General features: G+C 44.2%; 1 long non-coding RNA gene across 1 annotated transcript; it reads left to right on the top strand.

Moving 5' to 3' along the window:
• The first annotated feature begins 5,004 nt into the window (after nucleotides 1-5,004).
• Nucleotides 5,005-14,592, top strand: LOC139059862 (uncharacterized). The gene is made up of 3 exons (XR_011514423.1): nucleotides 5,005-5,270; nucleotides 8,177-8,313; nucleotides 13,349-14,592. It is a non-coding gene; the product is annotated as an uncharacterized lncRNA (long non-coding RNA).
• The last annotated feature ends 5,193 nt before the right edge of the window (nucleotides 14,593-19,785 follow it).

The following is a 19,785-nucleotide window of genomic DNA, read 5'->3' as shown; positions in this document are numbered from 1 at the left end:
CTTCAATGGGATTTTGCAAATGTTTAATGAAACATGTTTCCCTTTTATGCAGATATGCAATGGCAAGCCCTTCCGTGTGTTCCAAAGGTAAAATTTAAGCTCTAAATTAAAGAAGACATTTCTAGTCAGAAACAAGCAAAAATAGTGAATGCAGAGTATCAGAAGCCCAAGGTACAGACATTATGAGAAGTGTCGAATGATTTTAAGGAAAGAGTCGTATTTAAAAATGCAAGACCCTTTAGTGGAGGTCAAGCAAGTCAATATAGGTAGAATACTCTGCAAAATTATGCGAGTGAGGGGATGTCAAACAATGGGTCAGGAAATGCATTGTTTTTCTGCAAAACAAAAGCTGATTGCCATTACATAAGTCACTTTAGCATCATGATAAATTCAGAAATAAACCAAAAAACAAGACACGCAAAAATAAACAAAACATTTAATGATATTTCAGCAGAACTTTTTGTTGGGCTAGTTGGTGCATATTACTGAAGTACTATAGCGCCAAACAGACGACACAAGAAGAAGAGACACGGACACAAGCGCTCGTCCGTGTCTCTTCTTGTGTCGTCTGTTTGGCGCTATAGTACTTCAGCCATTTAATGATGCTCTCTCCACACTGGGATAAATAAAAACAAACACATCACATCTAATGTGGACATATCAGATGCCTTGTGAAACATAAAGGAACAATTCAGTTTCGAGCTATGGCACTTGCCACATAGATGTGGGGGGGCCTTGCACCAATAGTGATAGTTACCACTGCATTTAGAAATTGAAAGCATTCGTGCAGACAAGGATGATTCTTTATATTTTTGGCTACCACTTCAAATGCCTCCACCAAGTGTTACAATGCTGCACGCAGCCATACTAAGGATCTCTCAACAACACCTGCAGGTAAAAAGCAGAAGCAGTCAAAGTGCTGGTGTGTTCTGGACACTATGTTTGAAAACTTTTAGGCAAGAAGAGTGCAAGAAGCAGACATAACTGCATTTATTTCCATAATTCCCCATTTAAATGGCCTTTTCTTTTTGCTTAGACAATGCCTACGCCTAGCCACAGCAGCTCCCTCATACAGACTCCGCAAACCAAGAGGCCGTGGAGGCAAATGCAGGTAAGAGGCAATAAGCAATAGCACTGGTATTGACATTCATCTAATTTCTTTTTATTTCGTTTAGGCAGCCAGCACACCTCGAACAGCCACCTTGACTGCGGGTGTGTCACCCTAGTCGCCAAGGAAACATTTGAGGGAAAGTGACAGGCAATGTGAACAGCCACTCCTCCATGTAAACAATACTCTTTCTCTCGGATGACTCCTACGCCTCATCACGCCAGCACACTTGTGCACAAAGATGCCGCAGAGGCACGTGCAGGTCAGAGGCAAGAAGCAGTGGCACTGGTGTCGACATTTACCCAATTTCTTTTTCTTACACTGAGGCAGCCAGCACACCTCGAACAGCCACCTCGACTGCGGGTGTGTTAGTTGATCCCTGTTGTACATATGCTCATAATAAACTTTAGTAAACTTGAACTTCATAATAAATTTGAAGGCAAATGGTACATTGATGCATTGTATTTTTGAACATTTATTGTACACATACAATATATGTTATACTTTGCAGTGCTACAGAGCGTATTTTGAAGCTTCCCCCTATATTTTGCACCTTTAATTATGTATGTGTTGTGTGGCCCTCAATGCAGTTCATGTTGTAGCAGCTGCTTTGTCTGTGTATCGCACATTGGCTTAAGCTCGTGATATCCACATACTTCTCTCACATATACAAAATAAAGTTCTATGTAGTCCTCAGTGTTACAACAAAAAATGAAAGTAAACAATCCGATCGTGGAATTATGTTTATTACAGTGATTCCTACGACAGTTACTGACAAGTTGACAACTTGAACTGGTCAATCGGTCCATAGCCTCCTCTATTTTTCAAAAATAAAGGAGGCTATGATCCGTCATGGCAAGGAATTGTATGTATAAATAAAATAAAGGGGGTATGTGTGTGTTTGTAGTGGGGGTATAGGATTAGGGCGGTACGAAAAAATCAACGCCTCCGTTAAATAAAGTAGGCGTTGGAAAAAATGTACCAACACCGTCCTCTAGACCCATTCCGTTGAGGTACCGTAACAAAACGTATTATGCATAAAGTTCATACAACCAACTCTGATATTACTAGACGCCAGGCGACGCGAGCTACATTTGTCATGATGCATTCGCGACTGCACCGGATGCCCTCCACATTATTCTCGTTAATCGTGGTCACTGCGCCGAGGCAAAAGAAAGACCATGGGCGCAGGTGCCTTTAAAGTATCTCGACCTTGCGAGGCACGGCTGCGCGTGCCAGGGGAGCTGTCCGTGCGAACACTCCCTGGCACACACCTGCCTCGGCGGCCCCAACCTACGTACCGTTCTGCTTCGAGCTTTGATCCCCCCACTGTCCCTCGGGTGCCCAGGAGTTCCTGCGCCGCCTGCTCTACTACCATCTCAGGTGCTCTCCTGAGACTTCCGTTTGTCGGTTACATGTGCCCTACAGCTGGATCATTACTTATAATAATAAAAAACCCGATCTATCGTCACGACGATAGATCGCGAAAGCGGCTTTTGCAACATACCGCGCCCGTGCGAAGATAATTACGGAACGCCAACGAGGAATCTGACCACAGCTTCGAGCTCGTAACGTCGTCGAGCGACACTCCTGCAACAGGCGTGACCGCTGAAAACCGCATACCGCCAGAAGCTTGAACAGGATCATCCCTCGGTTGCATAACTGCCAGCTCTACGGCCAACATGGACCACACCCACACCATCCCGCAACATAGAATAAAGAACCGACTTATGAAGCCCAAACACACGGCTGCACGCACACATCACAACACTTCAAGCGAGACGCCATGCTGCTACGCTGCTACTGTTGCCGGATTAAAACTGACTACTGTCACCAAGTCTAGCAAGCGTCTCAGGAGCTGGCAACCTCGGCACGTAGCAACATGGCGGCGCTCTTGAGGTTCCCGATTTTAATGCATGGGCCCTATGGGTAGCTTGTCCTCTAGAGTCAGTATAGTAACTCTATGGCCCTTCCCATAGGGATAGGTGATCCCCTTGCGTGTGACTGCCGCTAGGGCAATACAGAGCGCTGCGGCCCGGGGCGCCGTGTGCATTTCCGCGGAGACTGCGCAGAGAAGGCAGCGAGTCCGGCTAGACAGCGCCTGGGCGCCGGATGTTCACGGTGTGTTTTGCTGCAGATTGATGCGTGTGCTGCTTATTTATAACTGCTGTGAGCTGACGAAGATGCCTTCAACTTCAAAGAAAAAAACTCAGAGGTGGTGCTTCGTGCCAGGGTGCGATTCCGGTTATAAATCTTGTTCGGAAAAAGTGTCCCTTTTCCGTGCGCCGACTTGCCAAGAACTGTTTTTGAAGTGGGCGCGTGCCATTCCAAGGGCCGACAAACCGCTACGTGTTTCAATACATTTTACAAAGGCCCTCCTGAAGTACTTAACCGAAAAGGTCGGCTTCAGATACCTGATGACGTCACACCTGAGCCAAGACGGCCTTGAGCGCTCGTTTGGTATAGTACGGCAGGCAAGCGGTGCAAATGATCACCCCACCCCGGCTCAGTTCATCCTTATCATCAGGTACTTGTATATCTTTCGCTGTAAAAATAATTTTGCTGAACTGCTTCGTGTAATTTCAACATTTGCAGGTGCTTGAGCTTTTACAGTCTTTGAAAGAGCCCTAGAGGTGGAAGCGTGTCGCCATCTGGATCTCCCTTCTTTCTGCGGAAGAGGCACTCCTGGAAAATGAGAAACAAGATGATGTATTACCCATGGAGGCTGTTGAAGTGGCCGTGGACCATGTGGACTATGTTGAAAAACGAAGCGATGCTCGCTTGGTATACTACATCGCAGGCTACGTGGCCAGGAAGCGTGTGCTCTCAACTAGCTGTGCAGCATGCAGGGATGCCTGCCTTGTGCCGAGGGACTGTGTCCCAAAAGAACTCCCAGCTGATGCCTCCAAAGAGTGGGACTTGGGTGGGCTTCTCTACCCGTCGGAGTCATTGTATCGTCTGATTCAAGCTCTTGAAAGCAGGCTAACACATGAATTTAGCAGAACGCGTCTGCATTCTAAAGCTGCCCTCAGCATACTCAAGAAAGCGAGTACAAATGTGCCACAAATTGGTTGTGGGGAGCATTGCCTGGCGCTTACAGAATCGGTGGTCAGGTTTTGCTGCCTTACCAGAATCCACTTTCATTTGAAGAGCCTCAACCAGGAAATGGATGTGAAAAAAGGCAAAACAACGAAGCCTTGCGTGATGTGAAACAAGCAGCAGAATTGGAAGTACATTCTGCTGTATGCAATAACGTTTGCTCGTCCAGAAACATGTTGCTTTTGTTTATCTGGTTTTTGAATTGCAGTGAGAATGAAATGACTCCAGGACGTTGCACTACAACGTATGTCATGGTTTAATGCTGATTTGGCAGGTGTAAACGAACTTAAACGCTTTCGTACGTAATAACGCCCACAACTAAAAAAAAAAAAAACGGGTGGCGAGAATGAACATTCCGGGTGATCCTAGCAGTTATCGCGTTGACCTCGGAGAAGAAAGAATACGATTGCATATAAATCGTGCAAAGAGCATTCTACGATAGATAAGCTCCCCGCTGATTTAGTGGCTTTAATATGGGATTTCTAAAATGCGTGCTCGCTTTCTGCCAGCAGAAAACTCGGTTGTGTTACCCCGTATTCGAAAACCGCATGACAACCGTAGCGCAATACCGTCTTTGCGATGTCTAAGGGACCGCAGTATTAGCTAAAATTTCTAAAACTCAATCAAATGCGTTTCCACTACAGCATTCCCTCTAAACACGCAGCGGACGGCCGCGCGTGCTGACGGCGCCCCTGACAACAGTGCCGCCCCGCGGCATTCACGCGAACGGGGGTCAGGTTTTCCTGGCCGGTCATCACACCTCCCCTATCTAGACACCATAGCTTCGTCTCCGCAGCAAGAGCCGCCATCTTCTCGCGCCTAACGTTTCGTATGGTTTTGTTCTCTGCAATCCGCGCACACAGCGCATCGGTGGCTGCACGTCTGCTCGGCGTCGCAATGCGGCCTGCGTCATTTTCTGGTGCTCGCGCAATCGGTGTGAAACATGTCGCATGTGAAATGTTTGATAGAAGTGCCTCACGTCCAAGTCAAGCCGCCGTACGGGTGCATGGCTGTGCGCCCCGTTCTCGAAAGCGTCGACGGGTTTCCGGCATGCGGATTTCAGGTACGTGCAAATGCGTTTCGCCCTCCTATTGAGCTCCGGAGCAAAGCGTGAAATATTTCATGTGAAAGATGCAGTGCCCGTCGGTAGTTCTGAACTTAGTGTCACACATTACTTCCCCCCTTTTCTTTGGCTTCTGGATTGGATTGGCGCGGCTCGCTACGTGCTTGCGCGCGCTTTTCCGAGCGCAGATTGGTGTGCGCCTGGTTTCTGCACTAGGCTGTTATGCGATCGCTTTTTCGAGCGCAGATTGATGTGAGCCTGGTTTCTGCACTAGGCTTTTGCACGATCGCCTGCTTTTTGCACTGGGCTTTCAGAAGGCGAAGTGAGCGTCGCTTACTGCAGGCGGCAAGTGATTTGGCTCATGTACTGCGTGAGCAAAAACATAGGCACGTGGCTCATGAAGGAGATGACCGGCGACTTGCTTAATCTGTCGGACCATGTCATCGCCGACTGGAGGAACTACGCTCGTGAGGTCGTGCGGGACGAGCTGCTGGCGCGACCCCCACTCGGTGGCCCCGGGAGGATTGTGCAAATTGATGAATGCCTCCTTCGCGGCAAGCGAAAATACAATCGAGGCCGCCTGATGACGGGCGACAACGTTCCGCCGAGCCGCCAAAATTACGGCGGCATTGCAGATCGTGGACCATGGGTATTCGGCATGATCTGCGTGACCACCGGGGAGCTCCGACTATTCAAGGTCGACCGACGAGACGCGGCGACGCTAGGCCCCATTATTGCAGCCAACGTTGAACCGGGAACCACCATCCACAGTGATGAATGGGCCCCATACAACTGCATCCCGAACTTGGTGGGGGCTAACGGAGCAAGACTGAATTTGCAATGGGAGGCTGTTAACCACAGCATGAACTTTGTAGACCCAATCACGGGCGCTCACACCCAGAAAATCGAAAGCTACTGGCAGAAGGTGAAGCGCTACCTCGACTCCGCCGGCTACAGGGTGACTCCACAGCTTCTCGAGTCGCACCTGATATGGCTATGGTGGGCATCGATTAATGGGCACATGCGCTGCAAGGACTCGTTTCTGCGTTTATTTGAAGCGATCGCACGGCGCTACCCACTGTGACATAGTAATGGAAAATAAAGCGCACTTTTCTGACCCTTTGCTTTTGTATGAATGTTTCCCGGCATTGCTGCGCGCTTCCATACACGGTAGGCCCGCGGCGCTGCACTTCCGCAGTAAGCGCGGAAGTTGTTCTTTATTCTATGGTAAGCGACGCTCACTTCGCCTTTTGAAAGCCCAGTGCAAAAAGCAGGCGATCGTGCAAAAGCCTAGTGCACAAACCAGGCTCACATCAATCTGCGCTCGAAAAAGCGATCGCATAACAGCCTAGTGCAGCAACCAGGCGCACACCAATCTGCGCTCGGAAAAGCGCGCGCAAGCACGTAGCGAGCCGCGCCAATCCAATCCAGAAGCCAAAGAAAAGGGGGGAAGTAATGTGTGACACTAAGTTCAGAACTACCGTGCCCGTCATCATGGTGTGAATTTCGAGCGGCAAACGAGAACTTTGGCGCTTAGAGCACACCGCGGCTGCTAAGTCAGCGTGGAAATTGTTTTTCGTTACCGCAATGTGTTGCTTTCAGTCTAACCTGCGGCTTGTGGACAGCTAGCCCATCGACTTTTGCTTGTGGCTGCGATAGGTATGTAAATGGAAGCGGTAATAATTTTCGAGCGCAGAGAGTTGTTTCGCTCGATGTTGGTCGTGTTCATGGCGTTGTGAAGGCTAGAAAACTGGCTTGATCGTGCTTAGTTCTGACTCGAAGAGGCGTAGCGTTGGCGCTGGATGTGTTTGTTTTCCGTGCCGCAAGTACCAGTTTAATGCTTTTTGTTGCATGAGAGTGGTTGCTGCTACATGCCCTCTGGCCAGAACACACTAAAAGCAATTTCCTCACTTATATGTATGCAATGTGACGTAACAAAATTTCCAGCGTTTTATTTGGAGCGTAAATATCCAGTATAGTTTAGTAAGAAACTCACATTCTGTCTTAGCTTAGTAGGCGTGAAACAAGTGAAACTCTCATTTCTTATTGAATTGTTCGCCCACACCGCACCACCCGCTGATGCGTCATCGGGTAATTGACAGTAGCTTCGCTACGTGAGTTTTTTTATGCGCCAATATTGCCCGGTTAAGTATCCTGTTAATTTATGCCGACGCTCGTTCATTTTGCTTTTAAGCGGGTACTATCCCCGAGTACCGGACGATGCTAAACTTGTGAGGTGTAGCAAACGCGGGAAATGCAAAGTGGCGTGGCTGCAAGTTCCTGTTTTTACGTTTCTTGCATTCAAAGCCAACAGGCACAGTATCACTGATTTATTTTCCATTTCTGCTGTACTTGATCAATCTAATGTGACAACTGCATTTGTTTTTTAATGTTCTCCATTGACTGTGTATTGAGCTTGGCTGCCGCCCTCTCTTCAGAGGATGCCGCTGTGATAGCTCTTTCGTATAGCACATGCCTCTAGGCCCTTGTGTTTCAAGGGCTCTGGCGAGGCAGCAGTGCTCCAAGTAATTTTACCATCCTATATATTTTCTATTTTGCATCATTCTTCCACGATGGATTTTAATGTTCATATTATTCGTCATTAGTCATCGCCATAATTTTATAGCACGTAGATTTTACGCACTTTACAGCGACAATTTTAGGCCAGTTTACAGCCAAGTCACATCTTCCATAATACATCAACATTACCACTTGTCATGGTGCTCTTCGGCCAAACCTGGCCCTTGCGCCATAAACTACCACACATCATCATCATCAGCTTGGCTGCCAGAAAATGCTTGAATTTCTTTCAGTATCCAAGTGACGAAATATTTCACTGACGGCAGTGTGTGAAACACGCAAGATGACAAAACTGACAGCACAATGATTAGATATTTCTTTTATAGCGTTTGGACTCGACTTTTGGTGAGGATGTCGATCGACCTTGGGCCTGGTGACAGCACACCCGACATCGCCAAAGTTCAGCCTATCAGTTGAGTGCCCCCGAATGGACCATCAACATCGGAAAATGAAGCAGAGCCAGGTAGGGGCAATTTTTACTTTGGAACAGAACACTGACAGCTGCCTCCTGTTTTAAAGAACTAAATAACATATTTACAAACCAAGCCTTTCTCTTTGTGCAGCCTACATAGAATTGTTTTTTGCTTGTTATACAGACCTTCAGAAAGCAGTTCTTCTGAACCATTTTTGCATGCACAAATAGATAAAGAGGAGTGCACTTTCTGAAGAAATTGATGCACTGAAATGTGCGTTCGACACACAGTGAGATGCAAAATAACCAACAACTTTAAAGCGGTAAAAAAAAGTTTGAAACATATTCTAACATCATAACCCGCCTTGGCATACGGATCTAAATATAACAGCAACAGAGGTGCATGCAGAGAAGTGTTTGTAAATGTTTGCAAGATATGTACATTGTCTAAGAAATTGTTTTTGTTTACTTGGAGCTTCTTGGTACCATGGCAGTGCAGTAAAAGCTCAAAATGATGCCCCTGTTCCTAATAAAGCACCTTTAGATTTTAAAATAAAATTATGGGCTTTTACATTCCGAAACCTAAAGTTTTGAGAACCTGGCTTCTTTTATGTACACCTGAATCTAAGTGCATAAGCGTTATTGCATTTTACTGTAATTGGAGGGCAGCTGCCATGGCCTAGATTGAAGCTGGGACCAGCATGACTGAGCAGCATGGCATCATAGTAAGTGGGCTATAACACCAGGTCAAAATGAGAAATACTGCTTAGAACTACCGACTTCTTGGCTCACAAGCACTTTGCACTAAGTTAAAGGAGTATGCAGTACTGACAGCGACTGTTTATGTACCAATTTCTTTTTAGGCTGATTCCATTATTAGGGTGCGAAGCTTCAATTAGTCAAAACCAGTTTAAATTACAGAACCAGCTCAAAACACACACCATGTATAGCTGGATTTGGACATGCAAATGGAGTGAATTCATGTCGCCGAAAATGGAAGTGGCAGTCACACTATTTGATGCATTTTGCCTAATACATAGTCAATAATAAATAATCAATTCCTAAAATATTCTTTTCAAAAAGTTTTTTTCAAGCATGAAAGGAAGAGCCAAATGGTGTTCAGGTGCACAAGTGGTTAGTTGCACGGTACTTCACGCATGTGCTCACTGGCTTCTTTCAAGCTTGAAAAAAAAAATTTGTTTCACCTACTGAGCAGTAGAAAGCTGGATTGGGAATTTTTCAGGATGCTCTACAATTTTCGCACTGACACTTTTGCTTTGAATAAAATATTTGATCAGTTAAATAATTGTTAATAACTAATTACCTAATTGCGAAAAATGCAAGAATTGGTTTCACTTCCTCAAAACGATGGCAAACGACATTACCTTGGTGCTGTCTAGCTACGTGGCACTTATACATATTTAAAGCTTGGGCATGTCATACAGACCACCTGGTAATTACAAGGCATATATAAAAGTGGCTAAGTTGTGTGAGCTAGCCATGTCTAGCGAATCATGAGAAACAGCCATGTTTCTTTGACTTAAGGGCATGATAAGATTTACATGCTCGACACCTTGTATCAGTGTGCTCTAGACCTGTGCGTAGTTTAGCTGCTACATAAACAATATTTCTCCACGTGTAAGCTAATATGCATCTTTCAAGTATATTGCCTCGTGTTTTCCAAAATAAACCATCTTGGTGCTTCCTTCATTATGTCTTCATCTGTTGCTGTGCTAATTTTGTAACATGCAACTGCACAAATTTTCATCTAGTTTTCATATTTCCTCGTTGTTTGATGGCTTTATTTCTGAACAAGTTGTTTTTTTTTTCATATGGACATTAATACACCTTGCCTGGGCAATGTAAGGCATCCTACATAACACGGCCCTGCAATAATGTTTTATATTGCATTCCAGCATCATGCAAAACTGTTTACTTACCAGATTAGAATATGTATAAGTGTTGGAAGTAACAGAACTGGAAGAAGCCAGCAGATAATGAGGCCAAGGAAAGCATAGAGGAACATGTTTTAAGTTTTTTATATGAAGTATAGAAATGATGAATTCTAGGTAAGTGAAAGTGGATTAAAAGATATCCACCTGTTTGTGGGGAACGGACCCATAACCTTCACATTACGCATGTGATATACTAACCACTGTGGTACTACGGCCGTGTTCGAGCGTCGACAATCTGAGGGGCCATTGTGGACGGTTGAATGCTGCCTCGGTGGTACAGTGCTTAGTGCATCGCATGCCTAATGCAAAGGCTGTAGGTTCGTTCTCCTCCCATGCCTGGTTGTTTTTTTTACCATTTTCCTTTCCCTTTATCATTCGCACATTTAAATAGAAAATTACAAGTAAGTTTCTACGTGCCTACCCTGGCATCTTCCAGCTGTGATTCAGAAAAATTTTGACCCTCAGTATCCTTTCTTTTCGTTTGGAAGAACAGGAGCTTCATTTAAAAAATAATGAATTCACCTTGTTCAGCATCTCAATGTGGTCTCAAATCTTATCACAGCATGTGTATTACTAATTGAAGTTTTTGTTAAGATGATGATATAGCATGGGACCTAATTAGTAGCCTTTGTGTACAGATATATGAATAGTCTAATAAATAGGAGGACTTTAAGAAGCACTTCTAACATGGTCTGAGCATGTGTTTAAAAAAACTAATCTAGCATGATTTCAGGCATAACTGTTGCCCCTGAAAAATATTTGGATCATCTGCATTGGCATTGTTTTTAGCGAGCACCAATACTGCTTTGATAGAAGTAGCCTCGTGGAACATGAAGCATCGCTTCTTGCTGAGTCAAGGAAACATTATCTGCATATCTGAGGTGCATGTGTCATATGCTCGAATGCTGTTTAAAGGCTGCTAATAAGAAAATTACTTAACTTGCCTTCCAGAGATTGCTTCAGTAGTCTATGCTACTCGATCATAAACAATTTACCATAGTGAATATTCATCGCAGTTGGCTTTGCAATGTTTATGCAAAATACCACAATTGCCTACTAGACATGTGACTGCACTAAAACTTGGAGTTAATGACCAGTAAGATTTATGGGACAGCAAAACTTAGTTTATGACTCCTGTTTCTGCCATAGTTTCTTACAGTAATTACTAGAGGGAACTCTGGTGCTGGAGTCGTACCACAATGGGAATGATGGGAAGCACATAGATTTGTCTGATATTCGTGCTTGTGAATTCAGACGTTCTTGTGGCTTCGTATATTATACGCTATATAAATCTTATTGTCGTAAATTTAAGCGCAGTCTATACTCTTCGAAGTGCAGAAGACGCCGCCAACACGCACAATTGCTATTAATTGCAACGATTGAGCTTGTCCAGGTAGCCAAATCGAAGGGCACCAAGCGTCTCAAGGCACTAGTATGCCCGCGATAAATTCATCAGGGCGTTGCACTCGCTTGTCGTTACATGCCTCCGTCGCTTAATGGTTTCAATATCAAACTTCTGTTCTAGAGTTCCTGTGTTTGAATCCTGTCGCCGGACGATTTTAATGTTTATTTATTTATTACACAGTATATTGTTGAAAATGACTAGAATACAAAGTCAAAAGCCGTTTGAAGCCAAACAGACGAAGTTTAGGCAAATCCATGTACTTCCCATAATTTCCATGCTGGTACAGCCGTTCTTGTTTGATCTCCTGTGGACACTAACGTCAGAGTTCCCTCTAGTAATTATTGTATGAAACTCTGATTTCTGCGCCTCGCTCGTGCAGAAGCGGCACCACACCTGCTGCGTAAACATGCACTACCTTTCGGCCGAGTGCAGGGAATGCTGTGAACTCGCCATGTACATAGCCTGCACTAAGTAAAACAAATCACAACGTGCAGTTGCTACCACGTTGAACTGGTGGAATGAGTAGTGAAATGCAGTACCTCCTGAACTAGTTCAGAAAGTGCAGGTTAATCAAGTGGAGATTATATAGCAACAGAAGTTGAGTGATTCTGCATTACATTCACGAAATATACTTCATGATACTTTTCCATTTATTTCCTCAGTTATTAAGAATCCCTTTTGCATTGTTGGACAAAATTACAGAATGCCAACATATTTTCCAGCATTCACTGGTAGCAAACATGTCAAAACATGTTCTAGTGTCTGGATTGCCGCTTTAGCTGTTAACCCCCAAGTTAATTCCAGAAAATGTACCAAATGTTTTACGTACTCAATTTTCGGTGTCATTCTCTTTCTAAAAATATATTACTTCATTGGTCTCTGGTTAGAAATAACACAAAAATAAGAGCTGCTCTTGAGGGCAGCTTTCCCTCAATGCCGACTGTAACTCATCTTTGACAACAAGAGCAGCATAACGTCGGGCAGAAAGAGTGCAACTAGTCATTGGCGATATTGGTACTACCTCCAATCACTAGTACAGCTTGTGATCAATGGTTAAAGGTTGCGACTTTGTTGCTGCCCAATTTTAATTCTGCAGCTGTTACACTTGGGTGTAGCATGTGTACGTACGTGTGCATGCATTAAAATGACTTCACGCTAGAGCAAAGCAACTAGTGCAGAGAGGCATTAGTCATCTTTATATATTTGCTTTGTAAAGATGCACTAACTTTATCTTTTGCAATATAGACTTGGCGCTCATTGGCCAAAGATGCCCTTGTGCTACTAAAACCTACCAATTAATTCGCTTTTTGCAGTAGCACATGCTTATTCCTTTTTCAGGATCGGTCTGTGAGTTCTAATTTGTTTTTCTTGAACTGTGCAATTCCCACTCACAGGACTGCATGTCATCTAAGGTGTTCCTTTTTCAATCAAGAATGTTGAGGTTGTGTTTGTGAAACTCGATGTCTTGCCTCAAACGAGCTTGTACAAACTGACCAAGCTGATGATTCTACCTGCTTATATAATAAATGTGTTGCGGTTATGAACCCTCATAATGAATGACTTACAGTATAAAAATTTTATCTAATAAAACAATTTAATGAAAATTTTCATGTTTTTCGCGTTCGTGTTCACTTCTCTACTCTCGTGTCCTGTCTGCATGCCTCACCTCTTTTTTTGCATATTAAATATCGTATAAACTTAACCATGCTTTCTTACCACAATGCAGGGGAAAAGGTTCCGGTAACACTGCATTCAGTATGGTGGCCCAGACGTGTATGCAAGCAACCTCCTTCATGTGGACCAAGAACTACTCTGCAGTGTCTCACAGACTTCCATGCGAAGCCCTCAACATTCTCATCTCAGCGGAATGGCTGCTCATCTATCTGTGTGTCCATCACCAAGATGGCCAGTTGTAAAGCTCCTGTACCCGTTTAAGACAGCTTAATGATTTTTTTATTTAGTTTTCATGGTTCGCCATAGAATCTTAACATCTTTGATGTTTCTAACGTTTTTACCTGGCCCAAAGTGGTGCAATAACTTTAAACCAGTGTAATATATTTAAGTGATGCTCACTCTAATGCCTATCTGGTTTTGTTTATGTTTAAGAAATTTGAATGTCTGATGAGGTAACAGCATTTAAACTTGTCATCGTGGCTCTTTTCAGTGAGCTGCTAGGAAATAAGATGCAAAACTTATCACACGCCAGTTGTAGCATTTTTGTTTTCAAGACTAAAGTATACATGTTTCAAAATATGGAAAGTGGGGAAAATAGCCTCAAGAACATAATCATCCTAGGATTATCATGTCCTTACAACTCTGCAATGACTAATGCCTCATACATCTTGGGAGCACATTGGTCGCAATGCCTACAGGTATACTTGATAAGAGAATAGCTCGCACTCAGATTTGCCACGCAGTTGATGGCTGATAGCTTTTGTTTGTCGTCTTCATGTTACTACTATGTATTCAATATTCATTTACATGTGCTGCGGTTTTTTTCAGTCACACACACACACACACATTATATATATATATATATATATATATATTCTTCGTTTCAATAAAAATTTAGTTGAGAGTTAGCGCTCATCCTGCCTGCTTCTAGTCTGTGTCCGTGTCACTTCGCGCTACAATCCAAGATCAGATTACTGTACCAACTTGCCCAACTTTTTGTCCTTGTGTTAAAGACACACTCAGACTTGTTCTTACTTATGTGACCGGTTATTTTTGTGCTTTATAATAAGATGCAGTGCTTTTCAAATGAAAACATGTGATAGTTCGTAGTGAGGTTATTTAAAAAAACTGTTCCGCTTAAAATTTAATTGAGCAAGCCTGTGCCATTATTCGGTGCTTATGTCTTTGTATTGGTATGGTTTTACTCATCTTCTTTTTTCCTTTTAAAATGTGCAAACATTATTATGTAACCATTTCTCTTGAATGAAATAAATATTTCTGACATTTCGTCACAAATTTTACAATGATTTTGTTCAATTAGGTAACCTTAGACTAGCTGATTGTTATTCTGGTAGCTTAACTTACAATGCCTGTAGAATATTCAATGCAAGCACATGGTGAAAAATACACTAAGTTATTGGGTATAAGCAGGTCACTGTCAGTAAATGGAGCATACGTATATTTCAGAAAATAGTACATGCTTACATATTGAACAGCATGCACAGCTACACATGCTGTTTTGTTTGTAAATGCTGAAAGATTATTCGACGTGGAAGCACTTTGTTCTTGGGCTTTCAGTGCTACCTTTAAGTCATATATGTGAAGGTACTAGTAGAAGCATCCCGTGGAGATAAATGACAACTTTGATGAATAGAGGTATAAAATATGTGCTTAAAACGGCAAAAAACTGCTTGACAGGCAAACGTATGCTTCTGTAGTACTGCACTTGTTACCGTCGCCAATACATGCATTGCTTGCGCTCTATTGCATTCAATATGAGCTACAGCAGCGAGCTGTGGTGTCTTTCCCTCCTGGTCGAGCTGGTGTTGCGAAAATTTTTGACCAAGAAAAGGAGGTTTTTAATCATTTCTGAAATGCATGTAACTGTGCTTTTGGCTGTGTGCTGTTTCCACGGAGTTATAAGTACTGGTGCACCAAGGTGCGGGAGATCCTGTGTCCTTAGTGCAGCGCGCATTGTTATTGCGCTATGCATCCTGCCGGCAGTGTACTATCACTGCAGAGGACGATTACGAAAGCATGGCGTGTGTGCCTTGCTGCAATGGCGAAACCTTAAATTGTTTTCCTGAAAGGGCCGCACGTTATGCTACCACATGACGGACCAGAAGCGCAATATGACGACGCCTCACAGATTCTGGCTCATACTGAACAAGGTAGTACCATAGCTAAGGCTAGGCAGCATTCACAACAGCTAGTCTGCCCATTAACTACATGGCTGTAGTGAACGCTAAAATACTTGCAGGGATAACACCCTTTTGGAAGGGTGTTGTCACATGCTACACCCATATTGAAAGGGTGGTTGTCTGTGTTACACCCCATATAGAAAGGGTGTTGTTTGCTTTACACCCATAGGTGAGGTGACGTCATATTAACACCCCTTCTTTTGTGGGGTGTTAATGTGCACCCTTTGCTTGGGGTGTAGCAATACACCCAAAAAGGGTGTCACCCACGGGACAAGCCATTTACACCCTTAAGGGTGTTAAAATTTTTAGAGTGTAGAACAGTTTAACCCTTTGGGTGCCCCTTCTGATAACGCGCATGCCCTCCGTTACTGGAAATTTCCGGGCTCACAGCGTTAAAGAAAGGAAACGCATCAAAGCAGATAACGATTATTGTGTGGCAGAAGGATCAAGCCAAAGGGTGTAACTTTGCCTAAAGGTGTACAGGACAAGCTACTCATAGGGCCCATGCATTGAAATCGGGAATCGCAAGAGCGCTGCCTATAGAGTTTCTCACTACATTACCTAGAAGAAAATCTGGAGCTGCTGCGCCGTGGTATGCATGGGAATGCCGGTATATTGTGACTTCGGATCAGCGTTGTTCTCGGAGAGACAGGACACCTTGAAGACGTGCTTGTCAACGCCATTCCACCTGTCACAATGATTCATTTTCGACTAAAACAGCACGTGAAAAGCTGTTTTGGCTTTATAATTGCGCAAAGACATGTTTTGTTTAACTATGAGAACTTGTTATTGCGTGTACGATTATATGTTACATGAAAATTATCAGCGGGCCGCTAATGTTGGAGGTCTGATCAAGAAACGCCAATGTATGAAAGCCTCTAACCCTACAGCTAGAATAGAACTGGCAGAACTTTCGAAGTTAATCTACAAGCGTAAGACAGCTGACATAAGGAAGTATAATATGGATAGAATTGAACATGCTCTCAGGAACGGAGGAAGCCTAAAAATAGTGAAGAATTAACTAGGAATTGGCAAGAATCAGATGTATGCGTTAAGAGACAAAGCCGACAATATCATTACTAATATGGATGAGATAGTTCAAGTGGCTGAGGAGTTCTATAGAGATTTGTACAGTACCAGTGGCACCCACAACGATAATGGAAGAGAAAATAGTCTAGACGAATTCGAAATCCCACAGGTAACGCCGGAAGTAAAGAAAGCCTTGGGAGATATGCAAAGGGGGAAGGCAGCTGGGGAGGATCAGGTAACAGCGGATTTGTTGAAGAATGGTAAGCAGATTGTTCTACAGAAACTGGCCACCCTGTATACGCAATGCCTCATGACCTCGAGCGTACTGGAATCTTGGAAGAACGCTAACATAATCCTAATCCATAAGAAAGGGGACGCCAAAGACTTGAAAAATTATAGACCTATTAGCTTACTGTCCGTTGCCTACAAACTATTTACTAAGGTAGTCGCAAATATAATCAGACACACCTTAGGCTTCTGTCAAGCAAAGGACCAGGCAGGATTCCGTAAAGGCTACTCAACCATAAACCCTATTCACACTATAAATCAGGTGACAGAGAAATGTGCGGAATATAACCAACCCTTATATATAGCTTTCATTTATTACAAGAAAGCGTTTGATTCAGTCGAAACCTCAGCAGTCATGGAAGCATTACGGAATCAGGGTGTAGACGAGTCGTATGTAAAAATACTGAAAGATATCAATAGCGGCTCCACAGCCACCGTAGTACCCCATAAAGAAAGCAACACAATCCCAATAAAGAAAGGCATCAGGCAGGAAGATACGATCTCTCCAGTGCTATTCACAGCGTGTTTACAGGAGGTATTCAGAGACCTGGATTGGGAAGAATTGGGGATAAAAGTTAATGGAGAATACCTTAGTAACTTGCGATTCGCTGATGATATTGCCTTTCTCAGTAACTCAGGGGACCAATTGCAATGCATGCTCACTGACCTGGAGAGGCAAAGCAGAAGAGTGGGTCTAAAAATTAATCTGCAGAAAACTGAAGTAATGTTCAACCGTCTCGGAAGAGAACAGCAATTTACAATAGGTAGCGAGGCACTGGAAGTGGTAAGAGAATACATCTACTTATGGCAGGTATAGTGACGGCGGATCCGGATCATGAGACGGAAATAATCAGAAGAATGGGCTGGGGTGCGTTTGGCAGGCATTCTCAGATCATGAACAGTAGGTTGCCATTATCCCTTAAGAGAAAAGGGTATAACAGCTGTATCGTACCGGTACTCACTTACGGGGCAGAAACCTGGAGGCTTACGAAAAGGGTTCTACTCAAATTTAGGACGACGCAACGAGCTATGGAAAGAAGAATGCTAGGTGTAACGTTAAGGGATAAGAAAAGAGCAGATTGGGTGAGGAAACAAACGCGAGTTACTGACATCTTAGTTGAAATCAAGAAAAAGAAATGGGCATGGGCAGGACATGTAGTGAGGAGGGAAGATAACCAATGGTCATTAAGGGTTACGGAGTGGATTCCAAGGGAAGGGAAGCGTGGCAGGGGGCGGCAGAAAGTTAGGTGGGCGGATGAGATTAAGGAGTTTGCAGGGACGGCATGGCTACAATTTACATGACCGGGCTTGTTGGAGAAGTATGGGAGAGGCCTTTGCCCTGCAGTGGGCGTAACCAGGATGATGATGATGATGATGATGATGATGAATGTTGGAGGACAGACGACAAGGTTCGCACCCGCTTTGAAACAGTTTGTCGTCTGTTCTTGCTTTTCTTCGCTTGGTCATGCGTTGTAAGTGAGTAAAGAGGTAATGTGCTTGAATGGAAACACTTTATGAAGATTTTACTTTGAGAACGCGTTAGTCGTGTAGCCATATCCACGTTTTAGACGAAGCCTCTCACAACACCTGCCAACGCGAGCCTCGCAGACACATATACCGTCATTCCCATGCCGGCACGGTGCCCCCTTTCTTAAGAAACTCCCATAGACGGTGGCGCCAGATTTCTCTCTAGGTGTTATAGTGAGAAACTCTATGGCGCCGCCATGTTGCTACGCGCCGAGGTTGCCAGCTCCTGAGATGCTTGCTAGACTTGGTGACAGTAGTCAGTTTTAATCTGGCAATCGTAGCAGCGTAGCAGCATGGCGTCTCTCTTGTTGTGTGGTGATGTGGTGTGCGTGCAACCGTGTGTTTGGGCTTTATAAGTTTATTTCTTATTCTGTGTTGAGAGATGGTGTGGGTGTGATCAGTGTTGGCCGTGCAGGTGGCAGGTATGCAACCTAAGGATGATCCTGTTGAAGTTTCCGGCGGTATGCGGTTTTCAGCGGTCACGCCTGTTGCAGGAGTGTCACACGCCGACGTTAGGAGCTCGAAGCTGTGGTCAGATTCCTCATTGGCATTCCGTAATTTTCTTCGCACGGCCGTGGTATGTTGTAGAAGCCGCTGGGCGCTTTTTTCGTTGCGAGGTGCTTTTCTCCTCACGACGATATATCTTTTTTTTACAAGTACTGATTCAGCTGTAGGGCACATGTAACCGACAAACGGAAGTCTTAGGAGAGTACCTGAGATTATAATAAAGCAGGCGGTGCAGGAACTCCAGGGCACCCAAGGGACAGTGGGGGGATCAACGTTAGAAGCAGAACAGTCCGTAGGTTGGGGCCGCCGAGGCAGGTGTGTGCCAGGGAGTGTTCGCACGGACACTCCCCTAGCACGCGCAGCGGTGCCTCGCAAGGTCAAGATACTTTAAAGGCACCTGCGCCCATGATTTTGTTTTTGCCTCGGTGCAGTGAGCACGATTAACCGGAACAATATGGAGGGCATCCGGTGCAGTCGCGAATGGGAATCATTGCATATGTAGTTCGCGTCGCCAGGCGTATGTAGTAATAGAGTTAGTTGTATAAACTTTATGCATAATACGCTTTGTTACAGTACCTTAAAGGAATGGGTGTAGAGGACGGTGTTGGTACGTTATTTTCGTACCGCCCTAATCCTATAACCCCCCCCCCCCTACAGACACGCACACATACCCCTTTTTTCTATATGTATACATACAATTCCTTCCCATGATGGATTGACCAGCTCAAGTTGTTGACTTGTCAATAACTGTCATAGGAAATACTGTAATAAACACAATTGCACGATCGTATTGTTTACTTTTATTTCATTGTGACACTGAGAACTACATAGAACCTCATTTTGTATATATGAGAATAGGCCTTTTACACTTATTCCAATGTGCAATACACAGACAAAGCAGCTGCTACAACGTGAACTGCATTGAGGGCCACACAAC

The sequence above is a fragment of the Dermacentor albipictus genome, chromosome 5 (genome assembly GCF_038994185.2).
Source record: "Dermacentor albipictus isolate Rhodes 1998 colony chromosome 5, USDA_Dalb.pri_finalv2, whole genome shotgun sequence".
Lineage (NCBI taxonomy): Eukaryota > Metazoa > Arthropoda > Arachnida > Ixodida > Ixodidae > Dermacentor > Dermacentor albipictus.
Note: the sequence above shows the minus strand (reverse complement) of the source record. Positions and strands in the feature narration are given on the sequence as shown.